Source organism: Temnothorax americanus, unplaced genomic scaffold (assembly GCF_048541705.1).
Source record: "Temnothorax americanus isolate GAGA-0224 unplaced genomic scaffold, ASM4854170v1 Scaffold24, whole genome shotgun sequence".
NCBI classification, from domain to species: domain Eukaryota; kingdom Metazoa; phylum Arthropoda; class Insecta; order Hymenoptera; family Formicidae; genus Temnothorax; species Temnothorax americanus.
Window position 1 is genome coordinate 2,409,525 of NW_027509381.1, and position 13,351 is coordinate 2,422,875.

The 13,351-nt window shown below is 46.2% G+C and overlaps 1 protein-coding gene across 5 annotated transcripts in view; it reads left to right on the forward strand.

Moving 5' to 3' along the window:
* Positions 1-265: 265 nt before the first annotated feature.
* Positions 266-13,351, forward strand: part of LOC143898736 (insulin receptor) — an 81,249-nt gene continuing 68,163 nt past the window's right edge. The window contains exon 1 of one of the 5 annotated variants that reach the window (XM_077408410.1): positions 266-756. The gene's annotated coding sequence lies outside the window, so the exon portion shown is untranslated. Of the gene's footprint in view, positions 757-1,958; positions 2,099-2,678; positions 3,027-3,322; positions 3,561-8,473; positions 9,500-13,351 lie in introns of those variants that run through there. The other 4 variants (XM_077408411.1, XM_077408413.1, XM_077408412.1 and 1 more) reach the window with 4 other exon arrangements.

A 13,351-nucleotide genomic window follows, 5' to 3' on the forward strand; every position in this document is an offset into this window, starting at 1 on the left:
GGCGATCCGGCGATCGGAGAGTCGGAGCCGGGAGTCCGGGAGCGTCCGTCGGATCGACGATTGTTAAGAAAAACGCCGGAGGTGATTCATGGTGACGACCGCGCGGCGACGCTCGCGTCGACGCTCCTCCCCGCGGGCCCGTGGGACGTCCCTCACTGTGTGCCGCTGCGTTCGCGGCTACGTTCAGGCCGCGCGTCGGTGTACTCCGCGATCGCGGCGCGGCGGCTCGATCAGTAGCAGCTGACTCGCTGGTCGAGGTCGAGGTATACGTTGTCGCGCCGCCTACTCGGTAGGAGCGAGCCGCGCACGCGCGCGTCCGACGTCCGACCGCCGACCGCTCGCGTTCGAGGTTCGAGGGCGAGGAGAGAGAGTTTACTCGCGTACAAACGAGAGTCGTCCGAAGCCGGGATAGAGATAGTGCGCGCGTCGTTGTCGCGCGTGGTCGTGCGTGCCAAAGCCTGGCCGGCCTCGGCCCTGTGTCCGGTGTGCGCGCGTGTGTGTGCGCGCGCGAGTGCTTTTTCTCTGTGCCCCGTGCGCGGTACCGGTGTCTCTCTCGCGCTCGCGCTCGCGCTCGCGCGCGTGTGCGTATATACCGTGTATACGTTCTCGGAAGAAGCGGAAGACGAGTGAGATATGCCGTTCGCAGCCTCCGTCGCAGCCGCCGCCGCCACCGCCACCGCCACCGCCATCAGCTACTGCGTGACGAACGGCGCGCGCGTGAATCGTGCGCCCGCCGTGACGAGCACGCACTACGAGGTGAGAGCGAGCGCAAAGCGCACGCCGCATCCCGCGACCCACGCTTCGTTCCACGCGCGCCTTTTTTCCGCGCGACGAGTATATAGCTTTCCGCTTTCCGCCGATCGTCGCGTCGCGCGCGCGAAAACAAAGCGAGCGAACGGACCGAAGTTAGGAAAGGTCTGAACGTGGCCGAGTTTGCGTGCGATTACATGTAGACGATGCGACACGGGAGACATCGAGGAACGAGAGCACAGCCCCAAGCATTTATATACCCATATATACCATGTGTATATTACATATGTACACACATACGAACTTGAAACTTATACATTGTGTGTGTGTGTGTATATATATACATAGCGCGTCGATGCGAAAGAGACAGGAAGAGAGCGGGGAGCGGGGCGGGGGGAGAACGCGGGGACGCCGCGTCGGAGAAACTCGTGTGAACGCACGTGGGTATCGGACGAAGGAGAGACCACGGGAAAGCATGTGCGTCCTCGCACCGCTATATATCCGCGGCGCGAACCGGCACACTTTGACGCAGCGCGTAACGTACGAGCGGCGATCGATCCGCGGCCCGCGCGCGACGCGCCGCATTCGAGGTAGAGCGTTGGAGAAAGGAGCAGCGTCGACCCTTGTGCGGATTTACGCACGCCACGTCTCGTCGCGTCTCGTCTCCCCGCCTGTCGTCGTCGTCGTCGTCCATCGCCGTAGTCGGGCAGGCTGTCGACCGCACAAGTTCCCCATCGCCTATTGTGCGCGTTGCGTGCGCGCGGCCATCGCCCGCCGTCGCGTCGGTCGGGCGGGACGCGTCCGCTGCGCGTTTCTACCCTGCTCTGGCTGGCCGAGTCGGCCGCGTGACGTAATCCATTCAAGCGCTTACTACGCAATATACGAGACGCGACCGTTCTCTCTCTCTCTTCCTGCCGCGCCGCGCCGTCCCGCTCGTCCCCGTCGCTCACTCGCGCGCTCGCTCCGCTCCGGCTCCCCACCAACCCTCTCGGTGCTTCCCCGTGAGTCCTGTGACGCGACGCAGTGCTACGCGACGCGACGCGGAGCCATGCGGAGCGGCGCGGCGCGCCCTCCTTCCTCTGTTTTGATCGTTCGCCGACGGCGCAGAGTGCTCGCGCGATTGAGCGAGGAGAGACCGATCGACGGATGAAGCGCGAGAAAGTGACGCGAGTCCGTTTCACGTGGGACGCGGGGCATCGTCTCCGCCGCGCGCCAACCGTTCCACCGGTTCTTCTCTCCTCCCTATATTCGGCGCAGGAAATAACGACGCACCGTGTCACGCCGAGTGAAAATCCGACGAATATATATACGCACGCCCGCTTAAATGCGCCGCGAGAGGAATCGAAAGGTTGGTGTTGGCAATTGCGCTACCTGCAACCGTTCTCGCTCGCTCGTTCGTTCGTTCATTTGTTCGCATTACAGTATACACATACACCGAGATACACGCCCGATTGATTGATCGAATGAATGAGATGACTGACTTCGCTCGACTTTGTTTACCTTCGATTTCACTCCGCCGCGCCGCGCGCTCGCAACCGTGTTGTCGACGCCGCGCGTAAATTGAGAATTATGTCAACGTCAGCGTAGGTTGCGTATAGGCTGGGAATCGAACGCGTTTGTCGCTAAATATGCGGTGAGAAGAAGCGCAGCGTCTCTCTCGTGAGATCCGCCCTCGACTTCCCTTTTCCTCCCTTTCCCTCCGTCTCTCTCTATCCCTCTTTCTCTCCTTGTCTCTCTCTCTCTCTCTCTCTCTCTCTCTCTCTCTCTCTCTCTCTCTCTCTCTCCTTGTCTCTCTCTCTCTCTCTCTCTCTCTCTCTCTCTCTGTCTCCCTCGCTCCGTAGCACGCTTTCTTCCCCTGTAACGGTCACATTCCTAGACCACCGTTCGAAGACGGTGTACGAGTGTTGTCCGGCAAGACGGATCGCCCGTGCGCGTCTGTGTTGTGGACACTTTTACGAAATGTGCGACGCAGTCGGTTTTGTGATGCCACGCACTGATGCCGCGCCGCGCGTCCGTCTCCCTTCGACGCGGAAAACGTGCTAGTGCTCCCCGCGACGTGTTTACAAACACGCACTTTCGCGCGACAAGATCGATTCCGCGTGAAGAAGCCGTATACGCGAGAGCCTCTCGGATAGCGACGCGACGCTTCGATTCGATTCATCCGCCCCGCGTATACCGATACCGATACCTATGTCGCACGTCGTAGCGAGGAGGTCAGGTAATCTGACGATCAGCGACTAGCGTTCGACGAATGTTGATTTCTCATCGAGTCAAAGGTGAGATTTATTCGGGATGACGTGTACGCCTAGCCGTACGTGGCTGTTGCGCAGCGTCGTCTATTTTTCTATCGCGAGCGGGTCGCGTAGGCGTGTCACGCCCGTTCTTTTCCGAAAGCGGGTCTGATGAAAGTCCCCAGTAGAGGCACTTTTGTGTGACGTCTTCGACGACGCAGTTTCGCGTCGGTATCGCCCTCCGTCCGATTAGCGTGCATTTGCCGCAATATCGTATAGGTAGTCTCTCGGCTATATATATATACATGTACGTACCACCTCGTATACGTATATCGATCACTTAATTATCGCGCTACGCAACATTTTATTCGCGTACGTAATATGTCGCGTAGGGCGATAATTAAGTGATGATCGACGTATCGCCGCGCGGCACGCGACGCGCTTTTGTAAACGAGAGTAAGTATGCGGTTCGCGTCGCAGACTCGCATACGCAGTGACTCGCGAGCACACGAGGTGTAGAGACCGAGAGCGAGCGGGTTTCCTGCTGCGCGTTCTGCGGAGGAATCAATCGACGGCAAGGTATGGTGTGCGATGCTATTGCGCGGCATCGCGTAAGATCGCCGTACCTCTACCCCACGCGGCACACCGCCGCTGATTCTAAACGACGTATTTCGACGGATCCGCGTCCGCGCCGCCGGAGGAGCGTAAATTCCGCGCGCGCGGAAACTCGTTCTCTTTTTGCTTCCTCATAGAGGAAGCTTTGTTTTCGTAAAAAATATTTTTTTTTGTTTTTCTGAATGTGCTTAGAATGTTCTAAAACGTCGAAAAATTGCAGTTTTAAAAAATATCTGTATGTATGTATGTGTGTGTCAGTGTATGTATGTATGTATGTGCCAAATTTACCGAAATTTCTATAACTCCAGAACTGATCAACCAAATCTTAACGACGTGTATATGAAATAGGGGTAGGAAAAACTGAAGAATATAATAGAATTAATAAAAATTGCTAATAACCAAGGGGTTCTTTTTTAATAAAATTTTGAATTTGCAGAAATGTTTGTTTATGCTTTAATTTCCGCAAATTTGGAGATATCGATCTATTTTTAATTTTATTATATTTTTCAGTTTTTTTTCTACCCCTATATTTCATATATATATCGTTAAGATTTGGTTGATTAGTTCTGGAGTTATAGAAATTTCGGTAAATTTACTCTAACGCAAATATTGAGAAACTACACATTGCTTCTTTATAGTTTTTAAGTGTGCAAGTAGAACCCTTTGCTCACAAAGCTTCCTCAAGAAGCTTTATAAGCGAAATAAAATAGGAGCAATGGTAGCGAGCTGTAATAATGAGGAAGCAATGTGCAAGTTTGTAATTTGCACCCTTTTTTCTTTCTTTTATTTTTATTTTTAATTTTTTCTTCAAAGAGAATAGATTAACCGACGAAAAATTTTTACGGACAAGCTCAACTGTAATGTGGAATAATATCCGTGCATTCAACGCGTTTCCGCGTCCGCGCTGCGAAAAATAATGCAAATCCAGAATCGCGGTCTCTTTTTCTTTTTCTTTTTTTTTTCGCGGATAAATTAACAGGAAATTTTGGCGGACAAGTTGAACTGTTTTATGCTCATTTGTACATACGTGGTATAATACACGTCGCGTTGACTTCAACGACGCATTTCAGCGATGAATCCGTGCGCGCGCGCGCGACGGAGAAACGCAAATCGGGAAGCTCTTTCTTTTTTTTAAACGGTAAATATATATAGTTTATTAACTTTAGCATAACAGCCAGAAAGTGGTTTTAAACGGTAAATTAACTGACGAAAAATTTTGACGGACAAATTCAGCTGCTTGGTGCGCAGATCTGGTGGAGTAATATACCCGTCGCGTTGACTTCAACGACGCATTTCAACGGCGAAGAAAACTCGGGGTTTCTCGCTTTCTTTCTTTTTCTAAAAGAATAAATTAACTGACGGAAAATTTTGATGGACAAGGTTAGCTGCTTCAGGTTTGTATGTGGAAATCGCGAGTTGATTTTAACGACGTATTTCAACAGCGGATCCGCGTCCGCACAGCGGAGGTACGCAAGTCCGAAAACTCGTTTCCTTCTTTTTTTTCTTTTTCTCTTCCAAAGGGTAAATTGACCGCATGGCAGAAAATTTCGTCGGGAAACTTTGTCTGCTTCGTTCAGACTTGTATGTAATGTAATGTTCGCCGCGTTGACTTTGGGGTCGATGCATTTCGGTATAATTTACTTTTTTAACAAAAAAAAAAAGAAAGAAAAATTATACCGCGATAAATTCAACTGCTTCGCGTTCGGAGTTACGTAGAGAACGTTTAACACGTTTACTTTGCAATATCGACGATGTTCGTCGTCGGTCTTTGTTATTCGGAAAGTTTCGACGTACTATACCGATACGATCGATCAACAGACGACAACTTATCTTGAAACTTACAAAGATAGGTGAGCGTAAACATTCAACCGTACCGATAGGTATGAAAGAAAAGGGGCCAAGGGAACAGTTAATGGATTATGCTCGACCGTTATACCGTTACTTTACGCTCTTACGGCTCTTAGATAATTGTAATTTAAAAGTGAAAGTGATAAAACTTTATCTCACATTCTCGTACAAAATTTTATCTCAAATTCTTGTAGAAATTACAGAAGTACAATTTTACGATATTTAATTGATTTTGGTTCTAAATTACAGATTATAAGAAACGTGATTTTATACCTACATTATTTAAGATTTAGGAGATTATTTTAAGCAGAAGCGTGCGAGAAAAGCTACTATCTAAATCTGTTATATCGCGTTCACGAATCTTCAGCGTTGCAACTTTCACTCTATATTTAACGTTACTTTGTAATACACGGTTTCCAACGTGTTGGTTAGAAATTGCGCTCTTTGTATATCACTAGAATCAGAAAATTACATTTAACAACCGTGACAGCCACGTTTCTCAACGCTGGGTAACGTTACTCACATTTCATATTTCCCATCATTTGCATTATATAAATTTTTTCACTTTTTCTCCGCGTTTGTTGGGGGCAATATAAAGCGAAGCTTGAAAGGCCCAAAACGGCACGTTTTCATGTGTTTCTAACACGGCATACCGTTTACAATGGCGTTGATTGGGATGTGCCATTCGGATTCCCGAGTTGCCTGAGAGTTTGCAACGTATTGTCGCTACGTGTCCACACGCAGCATGAAAACGCGATCGTTCGCCGTCGATCGTTCAAATTTTCCACGACTATTTTCAACCCTGATGTGTTCCGTTTTAATAATCGCAAGAATTGTATAATAACCGAACAAATCGACGTTTGTTTGAGTTTCCGCGCATAATTTTTCATATTTTACGCTAAATGGTGCGTTCTCGTCCAAACAATCGGTCATTTTTGTAATGTCATGAATGGATTAAAGATCGGAAGGTATCGTTCATCATAATTGCTTCAATAACTGCCATCCAGCATTACAGTCTTTTTAATTGTACAAAATACGACTAAGCTTACTTTCCCTGACTTTCTCTCTCTCTTTCTCTTTCTCTTTATCTTTCTATTTATCTTTCTCTTTCTTTGAGAAAGACATAAAAATTCCTTTTTAGCTTAACGCACCACTTAACTCTTAACACTTATCGCAAGACTATAAATAATTTATGTCGGTTATTTTAAAAACGCCAGAGTGTGAATGATGCGATACCGAGACACGACAGAGTCTCGGTGAGGGAGAATATCGAGCGGTGCGCATTTTCAGCGAGATTTTTCGGGACTGCACTTGCGCAACCGTCAAAATAAACGGCTCGTGTAAGTTAGAACGATAAGTAGCGGTGTGTATATTCCTCGCGCAGCGCGATCTGATAACCGCGTAGAGTAAATTAAAGGCCCCAGGAAGCCACTATCTCGGCATGCGCGATAAAAATATCGTATACGCGGTATACGGAGTGGAGTAATTTACAACTCCGTGTGAGGTACGAAACGGACAATGCGCGTTTTGCATTGAATGAAGCGGCTCGATTCTAATTCCCCCTCCCCCTCCCCCACCCCTCCTTCTCTCCCCTCGCGTTATGCAATATGGAATTATGTGGCGTTCACGTGTTCACATTCATGGATCTGCGAAATACATTTTCGTATACTTCGAAGCACGCGGGACACAAGATATATATAACCTGTGGAGTATCGGCAAACATGAAGGCTCGTACTCGACAAACGTAAGGCAGATTACATGCGTGTTAATTACGTATCGGGCGAATTGATCGGGCGTATGTAAAGTGTTCTATGCTTAATAATAAGTTTCGAGGTTAAACGTTGGTGTGTAAATACCTACTGTCAAAGACGCGCTGGTCTCGAGACCGAAGCGTTAAATTGAATTGAATTGCGTAAACTATATCATTGAAATTGTATTAAAGGATTGGGCCACTATAATGATATAAAAATAAGTTAATTTAGGATCTCTGTATATAGAAGTTAGAAAATCCGAACCGAGTTTTGATATTAAAAGCTCATTAATTATCTTTACATATTCCGCACAAAAATTGAAAGCTACCAAAATTATCGACTTTTGAAAGTAAGAAGAAAAAAATATAGATTAGTCCTAATTTAGCATCAAAGAATAAAATTTTAAATAACAAACTTAATAATCTAATCGATTTTTTGATTGCGATTTTGAATATAGCAAATGTAACATATATATTTTCAATTGCACACGGAAAATTTTAGAAAATGTGTGAACAATGTAAATTTTTTAACTTTCAGTGACCTCGTAACCTTTTAAATGACGTGCTTGAAAGTTTTTATGCTCTTGGCATTCTTACTCTACTCCATCCTTATTTCGAATACACTCGGCTATCCTTACAAATAGGTATAAATAATAAACTATTACATGCGATAAGAGATCGTTCTTTATAAAATTTACCGATAAAAATTGTTGAGTACCGTGTGAACGGGGCCGTATTTATAATTGTCGTTCGAAAATTAAAAATGTGCTTCTGCGTCGCGTGCGATAAAGTCATTTGCGTACGGAATCGTAGACAGAATCCACCACTTTTTCATACGTGGTAATCTCGCGTTTCCACGTCATTGGAGTATTTCCGTTCTCCTTCTATTAACTGGCGCCGATCCCATATGGTTGTACACATCGCTTTTCTTTTGCCGAGAGGGTTTACGTTACGGGAAAAGGGAGACGTTTTTATGGGCACTTTGTACAGATAGCTCTCGGAGGCTGTAGAGTGTAGAATATCCTTCGAGGAAGTGAAATGTTTAAGGAGGATACCGCGAGTCGCGCGTGAACGCATCACGTGCGCCTCGTGACATGTCGCTACTTCGCGTTTCCGTTTACGATAAGTAGTGGCCGATCGAAAACTGCGCGATGCAGCGTGTAAAGTCCGAAGTCGCGCTCCAAGCTCGATGAGGAGAAAGAAGAGATATCGCACGCGCGTGATACGCGTTTGTACAATGGTTTATAATCGTCCAAAGGTTAGCATTTCCATTCGCGCCGCCCTTCATTGTGCCGTCCAACCCGTCGTCGCCTTCCGCCATTTACGCGCGCGCTCCCTCGTTCGGCTCCTCGTCGTAAGTGTACGAAAGGACAACCGAGCACGCGGGGTGACGGCGGGAGGGAGAGGCAGGTGAGGAAGCCAAGACTGTGTAAAAGAGGCGGATGCCCCGTCGCTTCGTATCGTCCCAGTGTGGTGCCCCGACGATCGTTGACGCACACCGAAACACGGAAATATTTTTATGGTGCCAAGCGACGCGTCGCGGAACTTTTGTTCCCGGCTACGCTTCTCTCTGTCTCTCTCATCGTCGTGCGTAGCCCCGGTTCCCGGTCCCGTCGATTTCCCCCTACCACGCGCCCGCGCTTTCGACCCTCGCGCCGTATCCCTCCCCCATCCGTCGCTCCCGGCCGGAAAGTCGCGCCCCACTACCACCTCTCTCTTTCTCTGTCTCTCTTTCTCCTCCGCCCTCTCCTCGTTCCTTCGTATCTCGAGCGGTGGTGGAGAGACATAAATCGGCGTGCGGCGCGGCCGTGTTTTCGAACGGGTACGAGCCAGCGGCTCGGCCGACAGCGTTCGCAGTATCTACGATCTGGACGAGAGCCGCCGCCGTCGTCGTCGTCCGTCGTCGTCGTCGTCGTTGTCGTTTCTTCTCCCTGCTGCTGGGTATAGATTGGGAGCGTCGTCGCGCCACGCCGCGTCACACGTGACCGTCGTCCCGCCGCCGCGCCGCGCCGCGCCGCGCCGCCGTTCGGTGTTCTTTCTCAACGACGCGACGGATGAAAACGGTGAACGGTCGACGGTCGATGGCGACTCTGATCGACGAAAGGCGCGTGCTCGTCTCGCAATAGTAGGGAATTCTCCGAAGGCGACCGCCGAGTCGCGCCGCGCCTATGTGTTTTAGTATCGCTATTTATCTTCGCCGACTAAGGACGCCGGCTAAGCGGTGGCCTTCCTGTTTTGACGTGTGCGTAAGAGAGCGAGGGCGGGAGCGCGCGCCGATCCGCCACGTGCGATACGGCCGTGGAAGGTGTGTTGCCCCGTGTTGTTTTCATGTTTACATTGTTTACCGCGGAGAATCGTCGCGCCTACGATAGCGTCGGGCGTTTAAGTAACGTATATAACACACGAAACTATAATCTCGCTTCTTGCGGTGCGCCAATTCTTGATTAAACCTAACGCCAGATTATGCTCGATTCGTGATTCGAGATGCTGCGGCAGTTTCCACTACTCGCGAACAGCGCGAATTGTGACAGTCCGCTCGTCGAATCTGCATTGTTTGCCATTCGTGCAGATCGATGGAGCATTTTTTTTTTTTCCGGAATTAAAGAGCGCGAGTCACCACGAATAAATCGATTCATGTGGTTCTTGCGTAGAACTATACCGCACAAACAGTGAACCATGAGTAATATAGTGTAGAGACTGTAGATACGTATCGAATAATGAATTTCTGCGAATCTACTACGAATCGCATATATAGCGAGTCATTAATTACTAATCGCGCATAGTCTGGAGCGAATTTAATGGGAGAATGGAGCAACGAGCGGTTTTCTCTTGCTTTTCGCCACACATTTTACTCCTTGTTGAGATTTCGTATATCTTTATAGAACTTGATCCGTTCACTCGTTATCGAGATCTCAACATCTCGGGTACTCGCAACCCGGCCGTCGCATCGCGTAAAAGAGTCACGGTCGGTCTCGCTCCGCGTGTACTTGGCGCGAGACACCGTATTTCTTGATATACCGTACGTATATTGTATGCGAATGTGCGAAATGTCGCAGGTTCACTGCGACTGCATGGTTCAGATAAAAACGCGGCACTATACGCGAGATCGCGATTTTTATACACGCGAATTAGATCCCTCGCGTGATATATGGTAATTTAAGAATCGTGTATTATAAACAGCCTATAAGTCTCTCGTTAACATAATTTATCTCGACGGGGTTTTTCTTCAGGTCTTGGCCGCGGATCTAACGAAATATTCGATTTCTATTCATGCGTTTGACCTCGATGTCGGTGAATCGTTGAGAGATTTTCTATGAATTGAATGCCATTGTGCAATAAGGAACTAAACGCCACTTTCGTTATTTTCAGTTTTGCATCGCAAAATTGTCATAAAGAGGACGGGAGATTTTCTAAAAACGCATATACATATGGAATTGTATTTCAGGAAGTTTGTAATACGGGAAATATATTTGAGATAACGTTGGCGCAGAATAATTTTCCTTCTAACGTTTCGCGAAAGTTACTCTAGTCGAAAAAAGTAAGGTTTTGGAGTTGACAGAGCTGCGTCCAATTAATAATCTTTATACGTTGTAGTATACGTAATGTCTCGCTAAAACCGTGCGAGAGGCTTGTGCAGAACCGACGTTTAGGCCCAGTTTCACAAGTGTCGGTTAACTTCTAATCTTAGATTAACTCACTCTTCGTCTCCTTCTAACGTCCTCCTTAGAAAGAGACGAAGAATGAGCTAATCTAAGATTAAAAGTTAACCGACACTTGTGAAGCTGGGCCTTAACCACGAAAAATTCGCTATTAGCTTTCTGCCACTTAAAAAGCTTTTTATCTAAACTAGTAATATTTCTGACGCGTTTTATTTTCTGACTATAACGCCACGGCGAAACGTAAAAATAACACGCGACTCATTCATTTATTATATAAGGTACAGCTCTCGGTTTACGTGAAAAACGAGTCTACGTCACGTACGGAACAGATACGACACATATAGGCATTGTACGAGAATGGCACGTAGACGTAAAACGTAAAAATCCAACACGTAGATCTAATTATACGATACCGACACCGACGTAAATAGAGACGAAAAAACCTTCGGTTTATATATAGTCGATTCTAAACGAGAGGACACGTCGCTTATGAGCTTACGCGGCCTTAATCGTTTGTTTACATAGCGAATTCAAGCTGTGTCGAGCCAGGTGTCCACTTGAGAATTTTGACGTCGAGAGTCATTTTCCAAAGAAAACAGCCGGAATTTGCACTCGCCAATTTTGCTCAGCGGGCGGAGTAGGAGGGGAGTATCTTTTTTTGCAGCCCTTCTTTTTCGCCATCTCTTTGAAGCCTAGGCTGCGAACATTTCTTTCAAGTTATGAGCGGCGAGGTGAAAAAGCGAGAGCATTTATACGTTTCTTATTTTAAATTACTCCGTGACGTGTACGCAGTTCGGTAAAATTACAGAGGGACGGCCCCCAGATTGTTTCCTCGTTGAATGTAATTTCTCGGTAAAACTCAAATGTCCCTTGGGGGGGGGGGGAGAGTAGCTGTTTTCCAGACTTTCTTGTAATCGAGAGTGCTTTTCAGAGAGTACGGTCCCGCGAGAGAATACGCCTAGTTAAATATTCTACGCGAGTTGAATCATTATTAAATCGTATATCTCTTGCAGGTTAGATCTCTTTTCTTTTTTCCACACGATGCATAAATCAATTTTGAATATTTTAAATTAATGGTATCGAGCGGTGAAACAATTGCGTTTTTGCGCGTTAAACGTACACAGAAGACTAATGATTTCCCCTGCATTAGCATTATTAAAGTTATCGATCGCAAGATCACTATTTAATTAGATAATTAATGTTTGTTTTTTTCTCGCGGTAGCAATTTACATATTTTACCTTATTCTGACGTTTATGTATATTAAGGAGGTTCGATGGCTACAACAAAATGCAGAGTGTTTCATGAAATTTTAATATGTTGTTCTGGAATGCAAAATAGAATTATGTGAATTTTTTAGGAATTTTTCACCGTCCCGTTTTGAAAAAAATCTACTCCAAAAACTTAAAGAGTACAATTTTTGGATTAGATTTTTTTCAAAACGGGACGGTAAAAAATTCCCAAAAAATTCACATAATTCTATTTTGCATTCCAAAACAACATATTAAAATTTCATGAAACGGCTGCATTTTTAACATAGGTTTTTATGGGAAATGATATATTGCATATATACCTTCAGAATGAAATAAGTGCAAGAAAAAATGCAAATGATAAGGAAAGAAAAATATGCACGTGTAACTTAATAATTTACAAATAAATGAGCGAAAGAAAGGGGAAGGTTACCGCACATTTCGTAGAAAAATTAATTATTAAAGCATAAATTGCTTGATTTTTCGTCTGCTAGACTGCCACGGTCGTGAACGACGTGAACAGCAGCACGCATTATACGCACGCGGCGACCAATCAGAGCAATCCCCTTCATTCCCACTACTTCAAACGCTAGTGCGCTGTTTCCAGAACCCTCCGCGTCCCACTACTCCCTCCGATGAAGCCATCGAACCTCCTTAAATATTAGATTGATGTGCTGTGGTAACGCATGTTTAACGTTTTCCTATTTCAAATAACATATTCCCGGTCGATTTTAAATAGTCCTCGTATTTTCAAACAATTTGTTTTATAAAAAGAAATTCGGAACACGAAGCTTTGCAGCATGAAATAAATAGCACGAATTTACAAATAACTGTTTCCGCTAAAGTCCTATAAATATGAAATTCTCGTAAAAATATCGGTAAAACGATACGCTATAATATAATTTAAATTGCCGATAATAATCCGGTTGATCGACAGACAGGTGTTGCATTAAATCACACACAAGAGAACCCCGTTCTACACGCGCGAGTTCCGCGTCATTTTTACACATTTTGACATTTTATTTAAACAAGGAAATAACATTCAAACGTGTAAATTAAAAAAATAAAATCAGATGATATTTTTACGGTATCTCGTGCACAAACAGAAATTGAAATAGTTCTCTCATTTGATATTTACGCTTGAAGCGGTTACACATGTGTCGAACATGAAAATATGTGGAAAATTTTCCTTTTTATTTCAAAAAGTTTTACAGCAGCCCCGAAAATAAATATGTCACGAAAATGTCACC